The sequence below is a fragment of the Malaya genurostris genome, chromosome 2 (genome assembly GCF_030247185.1).
Source record: "Malaya genurostris strain Urasoe2022 chromosome 2, Malgen_1.1, whole genome shotgun sequence".
Taxonomy (NCBI): domain Eukaryota; kingdom Metazoa; phylum Arthropoda; class Insecta; order Diptera; family Culicidae; genus Malaya; species Malaya genurostris.
This window is the reverse complement of record NC_080571.1, coordinates 199,691,098-199,707,665: the sequence shown is the minus strand read 5'-3', so window position 1 is coordinate 199,707,665 and position 16,568 is coordinate 199,691,098. Positions and strand designations below refer to the sequence as shown.

Sequence of the window (16,568 nt, the reverse complement as noted above, 5' to 3'; positions counted from 1 at the left end):
CCTCTTCGCTGCTAACGATATTTCTGTACACACAGCATCGTACGTTTGAGTAGCAAAAATTCCAAGCGAGGTATATTGGTTCTTGCAAGTGGCTGTTCCGGAGTGTGCTGTGAAGTTTCTTTAAATGATAGCTAGCTTTAATTTTTATATAGCAACTTTTGATAGTCTGTGTTAAAGTACGTATATGAATGCACTAATTATCTTTTTTTTTATCTTACAGGTAAAACTGACTCCTTTGTACGTGAGATATATTCAATGGCACTGTGAACGGCATATTTTCGTACCAACTTTTAGAATGTTATAAACATACGTTTTGGATCTTTTCGGTTGTTAAATCAGTTGAAAGGTCGTCTACAATGTCGTCTTAATGGGTAACTATGAAAATCCTAATCAAATTAATTTTATTAATAAACTGTAAAGGAATCAGAAGAAATTACTATAAACAGTAGAATATTCATTATTATTATTATTATTATTATTATTATTATTATTATTATTATAAATGGCAAACAAATCAGTGTTCGTCCGTGTATAACAGTTATGCTACTCAGCAATTCAAGAAATGGCGCTAGTTTCCCTTGGTGTTTTGCTCGAACTTACAGTATATGACAAAACATTTGCAATCAGTCAATCACAATCCTGAAGCTCTACAAAGTATGTAAAAAGTATATAAGAAGGATTCTTCGTTTAGTGTAACGAAAATATCGTTTTTCGCCTGTTTTCCTCCGGAACCAAATAAGTGTGACTCCGCGTACTGTCCATGAAATTCTATTTTGCATTCAATATTTCGTAGCGAATCCTTTATTTTCAATTACGGCCTTCTGGTTTTGTGCAAATAAATGTTTTTTATATCGAACACCTTCACGAATAATGCTCTTATTTACGATCCCCTACTGGTCCTCGAAAGCGTTAAGATTTGACTTTTTGGCGATGTGCATTGGGTCGTTAGCTTGTTGAAATATACATTTTAATGATAGACTCCTTTCAGTTTTACATTTTTCAGAATGTTATTGTACATGAAACGGTTCTCAGATTATAACATTGCATCAACCATGCTTCACGATCTTTCGGTAGTACGAACAAATACAAACAATAATACCCCTAGGTCCCATACAAACAGATCGCCAATGTTTGGTTCGCGGAATGAACAAGTTAGCCTAGCCTATTCCTACATTAATCCTTGACATGTGAAAATTCCCGAAAATGTTCTCAACTGGCAACATTATTGTTACTATGGCTATGCTAGCTTTGTTATTTTCATATAAACAATCGTCCAGATTCAACCCAACGAAAGATGTTTCGTTTTGAGGGCCTCCAGTAAAATAAGTATTTTTATTACTAAAATGTTAAGAAATTGTGAACCTTTTTTCATTTTTAAAGCCCGAAAACATTGCCCGAAATCTTGTCACCTGGATTGTTTGTTCGTGTGGAAATTTATTGGTGATAATACAACATTGCATATATGAATATCTACACTTTCGATAGGTACAACAGAATATAATATCTCCGGCTTCCACCGAGCTCTCAGTCCGCAGTATTAATAATTTATAAATCCTTCCGTTTTTTCAGACACCAATTAACAGTTCTAGAAGAATCATAAATTGATGCATTCTATGATTCATCAAGTCAAGCCACAATGACTTAAATCCTCTCTAATGAAACTCTGATACGTGGAAACAATATGGCTCTGAGAATTGGATAAGAATTCTGCTATCGTTTGATTATTTGGCACTCTAAAATGCGTTTCATAATAAATGCACTTATTATGAACCAGTGTACAGCCAATACATTTCTATATTAAATACTGATACATTTGTTATAAATTTTACCTCAACCAAAATTATCCCTCCCGTGGTTGATGGGCTTGACGGTATTGCAAACATCATCAGATACGATTAATTATTGTTACAATTTAATATAAATATGTGTTATAACTTTTAGTTTCATTATTGAGCTTATTGAGTGAGGCATGATTTGAATATGATGTTGATTGCAATACGCTCCAACATCCGGGGTTGGAGAGGCCGGTAGGGCTTAACTGAGCTCTTTTTTATGTTTCATTTTCATACTACCGGCCCTTATTACCAGTGTGAAGTGGAAATGAAGTGAAATGAACGTACCCCAGTCAGGTTTCACACGATAACGGAATAGTTGAATGGTGAATTAAGTTCATCTTTGACGTTTATTCTGTGAGGTTGTGTTGTGCTCGTGTGGGATCTGATGGATGAGGTGATATCAAAGACACCATAATAACAAGATAGCCAGCTCTCACATTTCCCGAACAAATCTTTGGCAACATCCTTTTTTGCGAGCATGGCGCCCTCAGATGAGATCGCATCGAATCTAGTACATAGAAGAAGGGGAGAGAAATGTCACATTCGTGCGCGCCAAAATAGCAGCACTGCGCATCCATCCAATTGACATGATATATTGAATGTGATGCCGTGCGATGGCGTTGGTGAACTGAAGATTGGTTTCTCTCCAAGCTGACAGGGTCTGGTGATATGTAAGTGAAGTGTAAGTGAAGTGGAATGCAAGAACGGTAATAAAGGCCACCGTTTCAGCTCAGGACCAACGATCGACCAATAGAAGAGATAGAAATTGGGTGACGGCACCTCCATTCATCTCAAATCCATTAGTCATTTCATATATGAAAACCATTGGTTAGAGCGAGATCTGTTGTGTTTGTTCGATAGATTGACTTCGAGAGTAAGATGAAATTAGGAGTATTTCGCGTCGCTATAACAGCAATATCGTACATATTCTGAACTTCTTTTATGCGGTATTGCTTATCAGAGATGAAGCAAAGATTTTGTATTTGATTTCATCACAATTCATTCATTGAAAGTCGAGTAATCGGAAGAATAATATGGTGACTCTATTAATTAAATGACTATTGGCACAATGAATTTAGTTAAAATCTATTAGAATAGAAATAGTAAATCAATGTTACAATATTTGCGTGTGAAATACATATTTGTATATATGTATATGTATGTACACATGTGTATGTATGTATGTATGTATGTGTGTATGTCAGTATGCCTTGGTGCCTGTATATATTTATACATGTATGTATGTATGCGTTGTATCAAACCGTATATGGTGATACATTTCGATTGTGAGTGAATAAGATATTGATTGCATTACGCTCCAACATCCGGGGTTGGAAAGGCCGGTAGGGTTTAACTGAGCTCTTTTTATGTTTTATTTTCATACTACCGGTCCCTATTACCAGTGTGAAGTGGGAGTTAAGTGGAGTGAACGTATCCCAATTGGGTTTCACGCGATGACAACAGGTGAACGGTGAATCGAGTCCATATTTGACGTGTATTGGTGGATTGTGTACAATGGATTACTGTGAAATGAGATAGAATATTGTAGAATAGAACGAAATAATAATAACTTAACTAATGGACAAACCACTGATAGCTGTCAAACGATGTTCATCCAGTTTGTATTGTGAGGATGTATCGTTTGGGACCTGATGGGTTCGATGATGTGTGAGTGAAGTGTAAGAATAACTGCATGCAAGAATGGTAATAAAGGTCACCGTTTCAGCTCAGGATTAGCGATCGACCATTAGAAGAGATAGAAATTGGGTAACGGTTCCCCCATTCATCTCAAATCCATTAGTCATTTCATATACGATAATCATTTGTAATAGTGACATCTGTTATCTCTGTTTGATAGATTAAGTTCAGAAGTAACATGAAATTTGGAACATTTTGCTTTGCTAAAACAGCAGTATTGAACCATTTCCGAGCTACTACTATGCGTTATTGCTTCTTAGAGAAGAGGCAAAGACTTTGTATTCGGTTTTATCACAATTCATTTATTAAAAGTCGAGTGATCGCTAAAATAACATGGTGACTCAACTAATGAGATGACTATTGGCACACTAGTTTTAGTTAGGATCTATTAGATTAGAAATAGTAACTCAATGTTGTAATGTGTGGAATACATGTGGGTATGTATGCATGTGTGAATGTGTGTAACTGTGTGTGTATGTATGTGTTTTTGTGTGTATGTACAATATACATTTTACCGTGCCTTTGAGTGCGTTGTATCAAATTGGTAGTGATACATTTCGATTGGGAGTCTAGGTTTACTTGCTGCTCAAAAAGCCTGAGTTTATGGTAAACACAGATAATGAACAATCGAAGATAATGAAATGGAAACATGTTCTAGGGGTGATAGCTAAATAATTAAAGAGTAAAATTATATTTCGTAATAGTCAAATATCACTGAGTGTTAGCGTCATGTTTACATTTCCTTATCCGTTGAACCATTCTGAGTGGCAAAACACACATAATGTATATACATTACACTAACCCTTGATTTCTCTATCTTGCTTGCATGACACGCCGACAATGAGAGAAAGAATCAGATGAAACAGAAGCGCTTCTAGAACTGAACAGAACAAGAGGAGAGAACAGAATGGAATGAAGAAGAAAGAAAGGAATAAAAAAAAGAAGGAAGGAAGGAAGAAGAAAGGAGAAAAAATACCATACTCGTCCAGAGCAGCGCATCAAAAAAAGAAGGAAAGGGAAAAAAGAAAGAAGGAAGAGAAAAAGAAGAAGAGATATCGAAATACAACGAAACTAAGTTGAATTGAACAATGGAGGATAAGGTAACACAAAACTAAAGGTAAGGAAATCAACATTATTAAAAAAATGCTGGGTAACAATGTAATTTCCTCATATTGAAAGAGGCGTTTATATGGCGCGCATGCGCTAATTCGGCCTGATACAAATTAACGGGGAGGGCAATACGTTTTGGACAGGGCTGTAAAAAGCTGATTGGAACCCTTTCCCCACCAAAATGTAATATAAGGAATATAAGGAAACTATAAGAAAATTTTACCTCAACCAAAATTATACCCTCTTACCACATTTAATTATTTTATAATGAATGCTTAGCCTCTTCATGCGTTATAATTACTAAATTACTAGTCTTAACTAAATTCTGCACGAATGCTGACAAAAAAGCAACTCCGGAAATCGAAACTTGCTAACCGAAGCCATATTCACTTTCAAAAAAGAATTCCAGTTTGATATTGCGTTTGTGCATAATGTGCTTTACAACACTCATTGATCGGAAGCTAATAAAACATTATTTTCCAATAAATATTCGATATTACACGTCCGTAGTTGTGGATATTGTAGCATGAATTTGAACATGGCTGGGGTGGGCATTTACATATCCAGCTCACTAGTATCGATCTCCTGGAGCGCTGTAAAAAAATATTATGTGAGCCGAATTCTAAACGTATAGCTTGAGTCATTTAATATATGGACGCACTGTTTGTTTTACTGTAACGCTCCATATTTTCGAATCTGGAATGTTCTGACAGCAGTTTGTTGTAAATTGTCTCCTCTTTCAGTACTGAACATTTTGTCAAGAATTGTTTCAAAGAAGTGTGTGTGTGTGTGTGTGTTTTTTTTTTACAAGATGAAATACCTACTTATGTACTTTCCCAGTTCACGCGCTCAGTAGTTGTCAAGCTACCGCTATTGTGAACCAGCGAGTGGGACTGGCTGAACCTTACCCACTAAAACACCTTGGACATCTTGCCTTGATCCCCCCGGAACTAAGCGAAGCTCAATACTTCGGGGGAGGCTGTGCTCATGCACTTCTTCGTTTGGGAGAAAATGAGCTCCTGCTCTCTATATACATCTCGGCTGTGCTCATGCACTTCTTCGTTTGGGAGAAAATGAGCTCCTGAGTTTCTATCTTTATCCCTCTCGATCCACCTTTGGCGCCTCGACAACCCAATGCCGCTACGTCGCGCCGCACTACTCAACTGATCCCCGACGATGGATCTAGCCTACACCGACTGAGAGTTTCCCCTTTTACGCCACGCGGGACACCCGAAGGAGTGCCGAGGTCTGCTCTGCGATTCCGATTGGAGCATGGCGTCCGGTTCGCTGATGCCCCGACGACTCGAATCGGTGCTGTGGCGTCTGCTCGACTAGTCCCCGGTGATGGATCTAGCTTACACCGACAGAGAGTTCCCCGACGATGGAAGTTCTCCCGAAACCGACGTTTTCGCTACCCGTCTACGGCCCGACCGTAAGGATGCCTGGGTCGATCCAATGATGCCGGTTGGAGGATGGGTTCCGGTTCACTGGTGCCCCGACTATCTATGTGTGTGTGTGTGTGTGTGTGTGTGTGTGTGTGTGTGTGTGTGTGTGTATGTGTGTATGTGTGTATGTGTGTATGTAACGTTTTTTTGCACTAACTTTTCTCAGAGATGGCAGAACCGATTTTCACAAACTCAGATTCAAATGAAAGGTCTAAAGGTCCCATAAAAAATTCATGAATATTATTTGTATCCGACTTACGGTTCGAGAGTTATGGGGTAAAATGTGCAAAAAAAAAGAAAATATGTGTTCTGACTTTTCTCGTAGATGGCGCGACCGATTTTCACAAACTTAGATTCAAATGAAAGGTCCTGTGATCATATACGTAATTCCTGAATCCGACTTCTGGATACGGAAATGTAGGGTAAAGTGGGTTAAAAATTGTATACCATCACTGAAAATGCGGAAAAACCTTAAAAAATTTTCTAAATCGACCTCCAATCTTTTCCAATTAATAGTTTTTATCAGTAGACGGTCAAACAAACCGATTTCGGTTATTCTTTTAAGAATCGAAGAAAATTATTTCGAAGAATACCACAGTATTATATATGATAGTATAAATGATATGAGAAAGGCATCATTACACCACTAGGTGGATTAAAACAGTTTTTGATTTATGGGAAATTGAGCTGTGCTCAGCATCTCAAACATTTTCGCATGTGACTGTGATTAAAAACGATTTGGGTAAAGCCTGGGCCGTTGGATTAGGAGATCGTCATGAAATGCAATGCCAACCAAAGCACCACCATAAAGGTTCGTCTGCGAGAAAGATTCTGCTCTTTTCGGGCCATTAAGTAATCTATAAGGACACTGAAATAGAATAAATTCGCAAAAAGGTGGTGATCTGTCAAGCTGCGGACAAAAACCCAGGTTTTCGTGGCAATTCTGTACATTAAAGTTCCTTTGTGACCTTGACTCTTACTAGACTCAATTTTTATAGATAGACAATACTATAATCCACTTCGATGTGATTTGTTTTTTATATTGTGTATTAGTAGGTTTCATATTCTCTTTTTCTCCTCCACATGACAATTTGTTTTAAGAACTTCTTCCAGCAGCTGTCGTTGATCTTTGAAAGCAATCAGAATTGCACTGATTTGAAACAGCCAATAAAGCAAAATAAACAAATCATGTACAAAATAGAGCAAGACATACACCATTTCATATTTAAAACTATTTAAATCTCAGTATTGTGAATCTATTCCATAGTCTAATAACATAATGCATTTTAACTAATATGGCCACTTATCAAATTTCACATCCAATTTAGATGGGAAGCATTGCATTCACTAATTCCATCAACTTTCCGGCAATACATCGGTTATGCTGCATGTAAGCCATAAGCCAACAGCACGCATTCAGCAGATCGTTAATAGCATTTTATGCTGCTCCAGTGAGCTCTCAGTTAATGATTATGGGCAGTTAATTTGGCTTCCATGGCAGTGCGAAGTACATTAGCGGTGTCGATAAAAGGGCTTATCATTTCGGTACAGGCAATAAATGTTTGTACCGTCATGGAATCGGCGAAATCTCTGCTACATCAGCGATAATATTTTTGACGGGTTTATTATTTATGCAGTGTGTGTTTATGGTAGACAAGTGGCGACACTTTTACAAGTAAATAAATTCCGAAATTTGCTCGAATATTTCAAGTTCTGGTTCAAAAATTCCACTCACGTTGCATTTAAATCGTACGAACCCCAGATGAATAGACGAGAAAGGAGAACAAACATCCCTATAAAAATTTGCCAACTGAAATGGAAAACCCGGAAAATTTTAATAATTCCGAATGAAATGATAAATTACAACGATTATCAGACGGACTATTGCATCTGCGAGCAAACATCCCGGACTTGCCATGTAGTTACTGGCCGCATGCTTGCTCTGTCGTGGATGTACATCGTCATCAACATCAGCCATCCGAATGCCGAAGGGATGAGATTCACCCGTCAGCGGCAAAATTTTCACTTCCATTTTACATGCACAGCAGGTTCGGATACGGAAGTTGTTCGCCCGCTGGTTGTTTCTCGGAGTCTGCAGCAGATGGTGACGGAAGACCGTTCTCACTAACTGCAGCCGGCGGACACACGGATCGTTCGGAAACACGTTGAATGTAGCATATGCTCCGGTCATACTGCCATGAATTCCATTTGCATTGAAGCAACAATTGAGATTTGCTTGCACTGTGGCCCGGCAATGTGGTTCCGAAATTTTGCATAGTGTGTGTTCTTGCAGTTCTATAGTGAAAATTTGAATATTTCCATTGTTGCTGTATTCGTTCTGGGTTGTAGAGACTCTTTGGCGAGAAACAGCATAAGGTACTGAACGTACAGGAAATTACAGTAGTTTCTCACAAAGGCAAGGTGATACAGAAGTATATTGTTTTATATTTTGGTAAACTATAATCATTGAATCATGCTATCATTCAATTGATGGTGGAATCCTTAGTAAACAAGATACCATTGAGCTCTACAGCACTTACCCTTCTCTTCGGTCCTTAAACGAACGACACCGACATGTTAGTGGTAATTAGCTTTCTCGATCAATTGCCATGCCGTATCGATTTCATAACTGGTGTCCTTTCGGTATCACGTCACGTTAGAGGTTTTCCGAGTGGTGTGGTGTAATCTGTAGTCCCAACAGTAGTCAGGTAGTTCCTGTCCACCTCACTTATCGTTTCATCGTTTATCTTTCATCTACAAACAACATCTGCCCTCCTGCGACTCCTAGTGGCATGAAAAACACTGTAAGTCATCGTTAAAATCTGTAAAAGGTGGGGTTCATTTGCAGTCACATTTGGGCTGGTGTGGTTTGAATGACGACCTGTACTTTCACTCGGTGTGACATTTTCCTATGCTGCCTCACACAGGTCCTCGATGTTTTTCATGTAAACTCGGAATATGAGTTCGAACAAAGTTCGTTATTTTCACCTGAAGTGTATCATGGCCATTCCATCCTTCATGTACCATCGGTGTGTAATCGTTTTCACATCAGCTCTGTTTTCGAGATCAATGATAATGGCTCGTTTGGTAACACTGGTCTGTTGTCTGGCAAAAGGATTCATTTCTCGTCGCATGTTTGCATTAGCAGAAGGATCATGTTGAATCATTTTCCGATAGAGTTAGTTAAGTTAGAACGACAGATAAACGTTGCTGCGATGTTGGAAGTATTGTTCTCATATTGAAAATACGGGTGTGTGTTTAACATATCCCAAGCCCCCACTGTTGTTTACAGAAAAAAGATGTTTCCAAGTGTTTTGCAAATAACTTTATTCCAGGATTTAGGGAGGCGTTAACTCAATCGAATTCCGATGACCTATTTCGTATACAGAGCATGTCGTGTTCCGAGGTCACCGTTTCATCGACCAGACCCACCTCAATGCAACGTAGTTATCAAATGGATTCAAACATTACAGAAATACTTTCGATCCCTTGCAAATGCAATCGATACGTATTTAGTTTGTAGTCTTCAGTTTTATATGTACAATTGAGACTTTCCCAGCTTAATAATACTCCAGTTTACATCCAATGTCATTTTTTCCTTACAATTGTATCCAAACCTACAGTCTTCGCAACCGAAAGCCAATTACATCATTAGGACATAATGTGAAATTTCACAAATCTGAATATTTTTTTCTGTAGATCTATAAAATAAAACTAATCATGGTATCGTTTATAAAAAATTTACAAAAATTGCCAATCAATCATGGGTGTACCTTGCATTACACTGACGAAACTGCCCATGCAGCATCATTCATAGTAACCCATGAGTCTGCAGACAAAATATGATAGATCTATCGGTCGTACTCTAACCGTGATGGCAAAAACAGTGAATCACCTTTTTTCAGAAGTGTGCGTGTTCAAAGAACGGCACCTTGCCGCGTCGAAAACGGACGAGATACGCCCTCTCCGGCATTTACAACATCTTGACACTATTAGACAACAATCAGAGCATCGAAAGAATGTTCTGTTCCGGATGGCAGACTAGCTTGAACGACAGGAAACTCCAAAGGAAGCTGAAAAGAAAGACCGAGGTAAAAGTGGCCGGGAGGTCGGTGCCACCGGCCAAACAGTGAAAAAGTACCTGACGAACATAAACATACTTGTCAGGAAGCGGAAGTCGCAGCCACTGGTTTTGGAGCTGCAGGTAATGACGCAACTGCTGAATAAGATGGTCAACTCGATTTACCCGGCGAATGGTAACGTGGCGGTGGAAACGGACGACGAGACTTTTCTCACCCTTGATGGCAACGACTTACAGGACACTTCGTATTTTACTTCCCCCATGAAATAAGTGAGCCCCGAGGTGAAGTTCATTGCACACACTAAGTTCCAAAGAAGGTGTTGCTGTGACTGACAATCAGCTAGAAGGAGACGTCGGAACCGCTTTTCTTTCACTTCGATTGGGCGTGAATGGGGAAATTTATAGTACGAAACGTCTGCCAGAAATTTCGTCTTTCATCAAAAAATGCCACAAAGGCGAAAACGCGGTATTCTGGCCGGATCTAGCGTGGGCCCACTACTCGAAGCGATCGTTGGATGAGATGAAGCGGTTGATACACAAGCCGGGGAACTCACCCAATGTCTTCCAGCTACGTCCCATCGAGAATTTCTATGCCAACCTGGAGCGTAAGATCTACTCCAACTATATTGTCGTGAAAACTGAGGAGGAATCGATAAATAAAACGATGAAAGAACTGAAGAATATGCCTACACGCATAGTTATGTCCGGCGAATATTCCGGTTAACTGACGGAAGGCTGCTCGCAAGGGTGTAGAATTTGTTTGCAATTAAGTTCCAATAATTACCTTCCATGGGAAATTTATCAAACCCAATTATCTGTCTTAGCTTTTTTAATAACTTTTTTTTTAAGGAAACGTTAATAAGAATTGAAAGATTATTTATACTCAAACTCTTTTTCATGAGACGTATTTGGTTTTATACGTCTAATGGTTTAAGGATGAGATGAAAAATGCTTATCTATATGAATCAATGCCAATTTAAAACTATATTGAAGGGTTCAAATACACTGCAGCAATAGGACGATAAGCCGAAATAGTTCACACATTTGAAAGAACTTTATTATTTTCGTTGTTGAGTTATTACATTCAAACCGATTCGCACCCTCTCATTCTGCTATTAGCTACTGCTATAAACCCAGTCGACGTCATTCTGTCATCATAGTCATCATAGTCACACGGGAACTTGTGAGCACTTTGTTATCCTATCTTTCGACGACCTGCTCTCATGTTGAAAATACGTTATGCAGAAATTTTGGTTAATAATGAAAATTTTATGAAATATTCGAACAACTTAAATATAATCATTTGACGGAGATGACATCTGATAATGAAATTGAGCCCTTGAGTACATCTGCTTTTTTATCTAAGTGCTTGGGTTCGCTGGAAGATTGATAGTACATATTATCCTTTTCCAGATAGGACTAGCGTAGAGGCAGTGTGACATCCGATGGCAAAGAAATATGCCAAAAGTAGATTCACTGGATTCCTGCCTACATATCGTAGGAGTATCTTATTTTTGCGTTTTGCTTTTGGCTCATCATTGGATCAACAGTTTATGCTGGACTACTAATGCTAAACCGCTAAGCAGACGTTAAGTTTATTCTATTCGCAAACATTGGTGCATCGTCGCAAAACTCAATTACCACTAGCGTCAAATGAAAAATGGAACCAAAAAAGGAAGATTCTTTCGAAAATTTTCATGTCGGCAGTTGTGATGTGCCACGATTCATTTATTCAATCATACGAATAGATATCAGTAATAAAAGTAGACTCGAAGGAGGAGAAAATTGATTATACTACTTTTTCTAATGCGACCAACGATTAAACATGGAAAATCTTAAGAGTTCTTTACGGACGAACATTTTTTTTAACAGCAACCAGTGTAATGTGGACATCTCAAGTGCTAGAATGTTTAGCGAAAGTGTATCATTTATTTTGCATGCTTTACATTTAGGTTTTGAATCAAGTATTATGTTCCATTCTAAATGAAAAACTTTAGTTTTCGCACAATGAATTAAGATCTATGTTACATTACCACTTCAGTATAAATTGTTTTGATGTGGAACACATCTTTATTTTCTATAAAGGGATGCAAATAAGAAATTCAATGATACATACAAGTAGAAATGTGGTCTGCTTTTGAACACTTACAGCTAAGTCAGTTTAGTTTCAATCAGTAATATTATTTCATCAATTGATTGGAAATATTTCCACGTATTGATTTGAATGTGCAAAGCCATGTATTTTTAATTGTATATCATTGAAATGTTTATCAATAGCTAGCAGTGTTCTGTTTTGTGTGCTAAAAATCTCCGGTATACCGGATTTCCCTGCCATAGACGACGATTTTGAAGGAGGAAGCAATATATCAATGGGAAAGCATCGTTCTAATTGGTCAATCGAAGCAAAAGCGAAGCTGTTGGAAGCACGCGAATCTATAAATATAAGCGAAATTATTGCTAACGTTTCAGTCCTACGTGTAGTATGCTAGAGGTAGGTTGTTGCTAGACAGATAGACAAAAAGTGCCATATAACGATGTGAAACTTTAATTGATATGCTTGATCTTGTGTCATGCGAGTTCGGATGAAATTCCACGTTATATATCCCCTTCTTGGGGCTGATCCTTGTAGTTTTTCCTCCACTTCTGCTATGATTTTTCCAATAAATTTACCCGTTTTTATCAGAAATCGTTAAAAACATGAAACTATTAAAAATTTTCCTATTGATTTGATAGCTCTTGCTGGAAGTATCATCTCTACACAAGCAGCGCCTCTGTATTTCATTTCAACGTCAATGTGCCAATTCGGAGTCGACAACACTCAGCCTACGTGTCAAGGCCTCGTTCGTTTTTTGTAAATGTTAAAATGTAGAAAAATAGTAAATAGTATCGTGATATGTAAATGAGTTAATGATTTCCGAATGACGAAAGCTTTCATCTGCCTCCTGGCATGCGGAACAACATTTTACATTGTGCAACAACTTCTATGAGATTTTTCTTACAGGTTTTTCACTAAGTTGAATTCAATTTTATCTGTAGGGTAAAGTGTTATAATATGTCCCCCTTAAGAAAACATCGAGATATTTCCAAGTGTATTGATATATTTTCCTCGAGAATGTAAGTATTTAAAAAAGAAAAGATGAGAATTGATTGATATAAACACATTTTCCAAAGCGGCCACATTCTTAGTTTTTTTCGCTCGCATCAGACATAATGCCCTAGCAGCCGTAAAATATGTCTCACAACAAATCAGTGGCATGACACACAACAAAAGACATTTTATCCCACAACAATGATGCATTATGCTTCTTGAAATGACTATAAAGTTACTTTTTTGAGATAATCAGTATGTCAAAGAAAAGGCGGATAAAACAGCTATTTAGTCGAAGCAAAACCTTATATCGAAAAGCTGCCAAATGAAATTTTTAGTTTTTTCATACTTTCCTGCCAACGACAACCACCAAACTTGCATAGCAGAATGATCCTGCGAAAAGATAGTGTTAGTGATAAAACTTTGGTTCAGAAAAGTCTTCAATGCTTAAGAAAGGAAAGGGGGCATTTTGGCTAGTAGGGGCGCTTTATGAGACTTTCCCCTATCACGTTTTTTCACCTTTTCGATTCATTAGATGGATCCCAATTTCAATAGCTACACTTTATAGAACGAAGTATACTCTAATATTTGTTTTCTGATGCCAACCAATCTTTACAATTCTTGCGAGGACATCGTTAGATATATAAAACACTATCTTTAGAAAATACCTTCCATGTGCATTTTCATTGAATTAATGTCGAGCAGAGGTATAAATCATGAAGATTTATACAGGATTCAAACGGTCATGTTGAAGTTATCACAAAGGTAATACACAGTCTGTTACATAGGAGCGTGGTCACGATTACTCACGATCGGTGAAGTGGAATGGAGTAGTGTCATTGATGCAATGCGAGAATAAATCAATTGACTATTGTTCAGAATTCGATCTCAGCATTTTCCGAAAAAAGAGTACCGCGTACGCTTCACGCTTCGAAGCAATTTTATTTTGTGCCAGCCGCGGCGAAATACATGCAAAAGTAGAAACAGTTTGTGAGTAAGTGGGTGAATCGTTTTAAAGAGTTGAAAAATGTCGACGATTTCCAAATCGCGGTTCTGTCGGTGTATTGTCGGAAAAAGGCGAAAAAGTGATTTGTGACCTGTTTTTGAAGAGTCCGACATCAACTTTGCGCGAAGGTCCTTCAAATTTTATTCAAAAAGGTTTAAATATATCGTACGGAATTGTTCGCAAATCATTTGTAACAACGAAGTACTTTGCAGAAACCGATGTTGAATGAAAAACATGTGCAAAAACGTCTTGAATTGGCCAAGGTGTCGTGCCCTTGGATTGACCCTCTCAGTCATCCGATGCCAATCGAATTGAGTACGTTTGGGCTCAAATGAAGACGATGCTTGGGAAGAACCGACAACAGAGTTTGAAGCAGCTTGTTCGTCGAATTAACAAAATTTGGAGTTCGTTTTCAGAAGAATACACGCAAAATATCGCTCAAAGTATGCAGCGAAGGTGTCAAGGTGAACCACGCTCTTATGTAACAGACTGTAAATAAAAGAGGATCATGCATATAATACATATAAGAGTTTTCATACAAGGTATGACATTTTTTGTAACTCTAACAAGAAGCAATCGTGTTAGTAGTGAAATTCTTATCTTTTTCGACAAGAATAGCAATTTAGTAATCATGTGTATTTCCACGAAATTTTTGAATTACATTTTTACTCTACTATTATTCATATTCTTCATTAGGATAGTTCTCAGTCAGAAACATTTTCTTGTACAATTCAGCCGAAGGCAATGCTAAATGTTACAAAAGTGCGAAACACGGTACCGAAGTTTTTTTCACGATCATACCATAGCTAGAAAGAGGATGCAGCCGTACACTATAGAGAAAAAAGGTTCCTGTTACTCACAGAAGCGACGCTTTTTGCTATTGCATTACATTTCATATAACTTGCTAAAACTGCTAGTATTCCGAGAGAAGAACGCCGGCGGCGATAGAAGCAGAGCAGAGCAGAAGCAGCGCAAAGAAAATCCTGCACCGTCACGGATTCACTGCCACTAATAAATGAAATTTGCCTGCCGGGAAACTGACAGAATGCAAATCCTTCCCCGCAACGTTGGTACTCCGTTTCCGGCACGTTGCAGTGCCCGTGGCCGATCGCACATAGAGACGAAACGTGCTACAGTCTAGCGAATAGCGGAGAGTGTAGTATCGGGGCTCGATTGCATCTACGTTGCTGTCGAATAATCTATCTCTGATTACATGAATCAATTTGTCTGATTTAATAAATCTCGTCTGAAGACTTGTAAACTTGGCGTCGTCGTCGACAGACGAAGATAAATAATACGACAGATCACTGTTTTCTTCGTGTAGATCTTTGAGAATTTTGTTTCTGAGGTGGTATGTTGTAACATTGATAGATTTGTTCAATTTAAAAAGGATTATTGCATATGAGGATTTACGTTTGTGCTGATTATTTGACTCGTGTTTATGTTTCTTCATGATTCATAGTTTGGGTCCATTGATAGCAAATAACTGAAACTCCTGCTTGTTTCATGGAGTAGCGGTGTTTTGGATGGCCGATCTCGGCCGGTACCTGATAAAAAAATAAAAATCTTTACACGTACTCGACTCGAACCTGGAAAAAATCCCAAAAACAAACTCGAAACCCAACCCGAATTTTTAATCCCGAACCCGTTAAAAATTGAAAAAACCAACACCCGTACCTGACCCGAACCCGACAAACATATCTTTTTCTGTACCAAAACCCTACCAATATCCGTGGGACTCGGGTTCAGGTCGGGTTTTGGGTGCAAATACCCGAAACCTAATCATCTCTGATAAATAGACTTAAGATAGAAAATACTAATTGACAGACACTGACACTGCACAATTATTTCATTGTATGCAGCTCAAATATATTAGCTTTTGCATGGAAAAATTCAATTTACGTAATCATTCTCATTAAAAGTAAGCAAATTGGCTTCTATATAAAAAGTTACGAGAAATTCATATGTGTTTTATCAGTGATACTTACATTTGAATGAAAGTTAAATAATTCACGTGTAATTTTAAAAGTGTTTTCGAGATAACTAAATCTATAAGCCGGACTAATTGTTTTAATGATAAATATGATTATTGTTTAACTCATCCATTGCCGCCCGGTTTCCTCCTGTGCTACATCTCCATATCAAACATTATTACGACTGAAGCCCTGGAATTAGTTTGAATGCTTTCGACAATAAAATTAGTGTCGCTAAGGTTTGATCCCATGCCTTCCATACCGCTAAATGCCTACGGCACAAAGCAAACTGGGTTTGCGAAATAAATTTTCCATAACTAATTAGAAACTGT

The 16,568-nt window shown here is 38.0% G+C and overlaps 1 protein-coding gene and 1 long non-coding RNA gene across 3 annotated transcripts in view; both read left to right on the top strand.

Moving 5' to 3' along the window:
• LOC131426981 (E3 ubiquitin-protein ligase TRIM9) overlaps positions 1 to 16,568 on the top strand; it is a 284,818-nt gene that overhangs the window by 138,593 nt on the left and 129,657 nt on the right. The gene's annotated exons all lie outside the window — the stretch shown is intronic.
• LOC131426983 (uncharacterized) lies at positions 586 to 1,770 on the top strand. The gene is made up of 2 exons (XR_009229226.1): positions 586 to 1,485; positions 1,570 to 1,770. It is a non-coding gene; the product is annotated as an uncharacterized LOC131426983 (long non-coding RNA).